The following is a 5499-nucleotide window of genomic DNA, read 5'->3' as shown; positions in this document are numbered from 1 at the left end:
GCCAGGGCAGGGGCATTTCTAACCCCAGAGGGACACTTTTTGCTATCACAGCTTGGGGAAGGAATTATTTGCCTCAACTGGGCAGAGATCAATACTGTTAAATATTTTACAGCCAGTTATAACACACACCTGCAATTCCAGCAATTGGGAGGCTTAAGTTAGGTGGATTGCCGTAAGTCGGAAGCAAGACCGTGTCTCAAACAACTTTCTTACAAAGGCTACTGGGGTATGGCTTGAGATAAGAATGCTTATCTAGCATGCATCAGGCCTCGGATTCCATTCCAATAACTGCTAAAAGGACAAATACATTGCACAGGACCAACTCCCACAAAAAATCATCCTGCCCAGATGTTCCTAGTGCTGCATTAAACCCCAGGTGGAGCCATCATGACTGGCGCTACACAGAAGGCATGCAGAGCTGTAAACACCTGAGTTCTGGGCAAGGCTTGTTTGAGGTACGAGTTGACTGAAAAATAAGTTGGTTTCATCTGAGCAAGAAGTCTAACTCTCAGATGTTTGCTTCATTTGCCCAAAGCACAACTCGAGGTTGTCACCTTTGTCAGCTGACCCTCTGTACCTTCAACTGAGATCCTTATTCAGGGAGCATTTAGAGTGCCCAAAGCTAGCAATAAAGGATATGCTAACTCCAGGGTGGGTTAGCCTCGTAAGACCATTACAGCGGTAAGGGCAAAGCTGTGAGGGACAGAGGCTCTGTCGAGGAAGGACTCGTGGATTCAGCACTCTTTGAGGCAGTGTTGCTTTCAGAATCCTCAAGTCCAAGTAGAAAAACATTGGCCAAGCAAAGCCAGCAGCTAGTGTGAATTTGGATGTGAGAAAGGCTTCGGGAAACTGCTACCAGACGAGTGAAGCTATTGCCTACAGCTGCAGCTTGCAGAGGTAAGAACAGGTAGTAGGGGTCAGAGTTCAGAGATGCTGTAGGATAGAACCTGCCTGAGAGCACAGAACACGAGATTTCAAGGCAAGGGTGATAATCACAGGCTAGGGGCCTGGGGCGCAGACAGGGGAGTATGGTTGCATACCAGTGTGTACACAGGAGCCAGCTTACTTAGCCTGCCTCTGGGAGCATTTGTGCTCTCTAGAGGAAAGGACTGCTTGATCCCCAGGTTGGGGCAGGTCAACAAGTGCCTGCTGGGCAAAATGTGCTACCTCATGCACCTGGGCTCAGGATCATCTTCACCCTCTCCCTACGCCCTGGTCTGTCCTCTAGGTTGCCAGTGTTGTGTACCAAAGGTCCATGGGGACAAGTAAGAGAGCCTAAGAGGACAGGGGGACAGGCCAGAGCAACAGGAATAAAAGGTAGGATTTGGGGGAGTCACAAAGTCGGGGGTTAGAGCAAGCAACCATAGTAAGGGGAGCCCTGATTCAATATGGCAGCTGAGAGGAGGCAAACTCTCCAGGAAGAACAGTGAAAGGAACTGCATTGTGTCTTGGGTATGAGACTTGGTCTTTGTATCTACTCAGGAAGGGAAGACAATCAGCAGGGCTCAGACCTCATAAACAGTTAGAGCGCAGACACTTAGGCAGAGCCTTCGTTTCCCCAAACACCCGTTCTGTTAAAACCTGAAGCCTTTAGGTTCACATAGTGGGCTATGACCAATGTCCTCCTTGTTGCCCTTGCAACAAGGTTGATCAGTGTGTTATGACAGGTGTTCGGTGCCAGTATCTTAGAACCTTGTTCAAATGTGGCTGCTATCCGGTCTTTTTCTCCCCATCCTACCTTCCCACTGGTTTTCAAACATGATTCCTGGGAGTGTGCACAGCCGTATTTAACCTTGGCAAGAATGGTACAAGGTCAGAAGAGCAAAGGACATGCACACACACAGAGACCCCAGTGCCTAAGTCAGAATCTCACTCAGCCCCTTGCGTGTTTAACTGAGCCTGATCATAAGTGATGGCACCCAGTGATTTACCTGGAACTGAGCCAAGCTGCAGCAAAGGGTGGTGTAGCAAGTCAGGATTCTCAGTCAAGAGATTTGAGGGACAACAGACAATTGAGCAGAGGCACAGGCTTTGGAAAGCTCCTCTGGCAGCACTGAGGGACAACTGCAAGGACAGAAGCTAAAGATGAATAAAGGAGAAATTCCCAGGCTTCTGAATTTCAGAAGGTAAATCTTCCACCATGCCCTTCCCTACACAGCCAAATTCTGAAGACCAGTTAATGGGTACCAACACTTCAGAGGCTAGAGAGAAAACAGATAAAGAGAACTGACTTCCTGTGCCTCATCCACTGTATAAAAACAGGACTCAGCTGTGGAACTTGGGCGTCGCTACCCTTCAGGCCCACTGAGTAAAACACACCATTTGAAAATGGAGCCCTAGGTTCCCAAGATAAAAGACAAATAGCCACAACCTTCTAAAAACAAAGCCGGAGCACACCTGCTGCCTACTTTAGCTCTATCTCATGTCCTCTTCTGGGAGCATCCACCCCACAACTCCATGGCCTCTGCCACAATATTGATGAGTACCTGTGTCCTCATGGGAAGACGGGCCCAGGAGAAAAGTGCCTGCACAAACTTGTGTGTTCCAGTCATCACTATCCTTTTTACTTGAAGGGATTAGCAATGGCACAATGCTTCCTGGCAGGCCCCATTCCCTGCACAGGGCACAGCACCTGCTGGAACAACTGCAAATGGTTCTGAACATGGGAAGCAGGTGCTCTAGCACTTCCCAAATGATAAGCTGCCACCGTATACAGCTAACCTTTAGAGAGAGAGACAGAGATCTGGCTCAGCACTAAGAGCATACATTACTCCTCTTGCAGAAGAATTGTGTTACCAGCACCCAAATCAAGTGGCTCATAACCACTGTAACTCCAGCTTCAAGAAGACCTCCTCAGGTACCTGTACTCACAACCGTACACACAAAACTAAATTTAAAAAAAAAAAAACAAAAACCCTAAAACCTCAAACCAAGTATGCTGGCTCAGACCTGTACTTCCAGGATTTGGAAGGCGCAGTCTCAGCTACATAGCAAGTTCCAGGCCAGCCTGTACTATGTATGACCTTACTTCCAAATAACACAAAAAGAAACATAAGACCTCAGAGTGAGAAAGCCTTTGAATTATAACATAAAATTGGGGGTGGAGGTAATCCTATTTATTTATGGGCAAAACACTAATGTGTCATAAATGTCTGAGGACCTAGTTAAATCCCTGGATCACACTGTGAAAGATAGAAGCATTTCCTTAAAGTTCTCCCGACCTCGGCCAATGCATTCACACACATGCACACACAAGGAACACAGCAGTGCCGAAAGTCAACACACTGGTGAAATACCTGCCACTCATTTGGCAAGGCTGCTGATTTTCCTAGTCTATAGTGAGCTATAAGTCAAGTAAAATGGGCAAAGAATAAAACACACAAAGGGAAGCATGTGTCAAGGTGTGCGTGCCATGTGTGTCCAGGTGCCCTGAAGCTAGAAGGAATGAAGGACGTGAAGAACTCGCTCCCTCAAAGATGATAATTGCAAGTCAAATGGCCTGGAGGGTATCTGCACTGGGGTGACAAACTTTTTTTGGACACAGGGTTTCTCTGTTTAACCTTGGGTTGACAAACTTTTTTTTGGAGACAGGATTTCTGTTTAGCCTTGGCTATACTAGAACTTGCTCTGTAGATCAAGCTGGCCTACAACTCAGAGATCTGCCTGCCTCTGCCTCCTGAGTGCTGGGATTAAAGACATGGACCACCATCATCTGGCTAGATCAAAATATTTGATAATGTTGAATATTTGAGACCCAACAGCTACCAAGGTACACATACCAAAGTAGGCACTGTGATGATTGCCTGCAATCCTCAGCACTCAGGAAGCTGAGGTAAGAGCGCCACTGCAAATTCAAGGCCCATCCCCCTTAACCTAATATTCCTACTTCCAAATTCTGTGTGTCTAGGTGATATGAAGGATCAAGGCTAGGTTAGACAAGTGTTCTGCTAGAGATGTCCTTAATGATATTCCCATTTCCAAGACAGATACTTGAATATACATGAACACTGATTTGTGGCAATTCTAAAAAGCTAAAACTTGGACCCTATCTTAATCCTTCACTAGAATAGTGACTATGTAAGTTACTGTGTATAAAAAAATGTATTATGAAACAAAATGGTCCTGAGTACCTTTCGTATGCTTCTGAAATGACTTTTTAAAATGTGTGATGCACACCTGCAACTGCAGTTCTTAGAGGGCTTTTACAAGTTAGTTCAAGGCGACTGGACATAGAAAGTTCTTGTCATAAAGAAGAAAAGCCAAGTTCTGTATGGTAAATTAACTTCTAAAGGAATACTTAAGAAACTGCCTCTAGAAGGAAAGCAGATGATGCAGAAGAGAAAACCTTACAATGCACATCAGTTAAATTGGAAATTCAGTAAAGAAACTAAACCGGACTCTTGGGTAAAGCTGAAAAGGAACCAATCACTACTGAGCTCCCACATGCCCCAGAACAATCCACTACATTTGATTATTCTGGCAATACACTGCACATCTATAGATTATAATCTTGCAAGTTGGAAGTACTTGGCAGAGATGGGGTACACCTTTAACCCCAGCGCTTAGGAAGCCCGCCTGATCCACAAAGGGAGTTCCAGGACAGCCAGGGCTAACTATACAGAAAAATCCTTTCTCAAAACAAAATAAAGGAAAAAGAAGATAATAAAATTTTCTGTCGTGCTTAATCTAACTGCAAGGTACTAAACTGAATGGACATAGTGGCACATGCTTTTAATCCCAGCACTCTGTAGGCAGAGGCAGGCAGAGTTCGAGGCCAGCCTGGTCTACATAGCTATTTCTAGGATTTTTTTTTTTAATGTATTTATTTATTATATATGAGTACACTGTAGCTGTCTTCAGACACACCAGAAGAGGGCATCAGATCTCATTACAGATGGTTGTGAGCCACCATGTGGTTGCTGGGAATTGAACTCAGGACCTCTGGAAGCAGTCAGTGCTCTTAACCACTGAGCCATTTCTCCAGCCCTGGTCAGAGCTTTTAAGAGACCTTGTATTTTAAAAAAAATTTAAATCTGAGATGTAACTCAGAGGTAGAGCACTTGTTAACACCTGTGTGGCCCTGGGTTCGGTCCACAACACCGCAAAATAATAACGAGCCATTTATTTGAACACTTTTACATACCTAGTATCGACATTGTCGAGACAACCCTGAAAGTACAGGAGAGATAAAAGAGGCTCAAAGACCCGAGAGAAGAAAATGGGACCAAGGTCATGGACCCACTAACTTCCCACAGGGACGTTTACCGCAAACCACTCCAAAACAGACTCCTAGAGCAAAGGACAAAGGCGGGAACACCCGCTCCGCGCGCACCCGCGCGAGCACTTCCGGGGAAAGTGCCGACACCACGGCGAGCTCGCGAGATGTGCCGCAGCTGTCGCTCACTGGGCCAAGTCCCGCCCCGCGTCGGCGCGCCTCCGGGAAAGCCCCGCCCCTGGCCCTGGCTAGGCGGGAAGCGGGCGCGCGCTCCCTCCCGTTCC

The sequence above is a fragment of the Rattus rattus genome, chromosome 1, assembly GCF_011064425.1.
Source record: "Rattus rattus isolate New Zealand chromosome 1, Rrattus_CSIRO_v1, whole genome shotgun sequence".
In the NCBI taxonomy this organism is placed as follows: domain Eukaryota; kingdom Metazoa; phylum Chordata; class Mammalia; order Rodentia; family Muridae; genus Rattus; species Rattus rattus.
The sequence above is the reverse complement of the archived record's forward strand: the minus strand, read 5'-3'. Positions refer to the sequence as shown.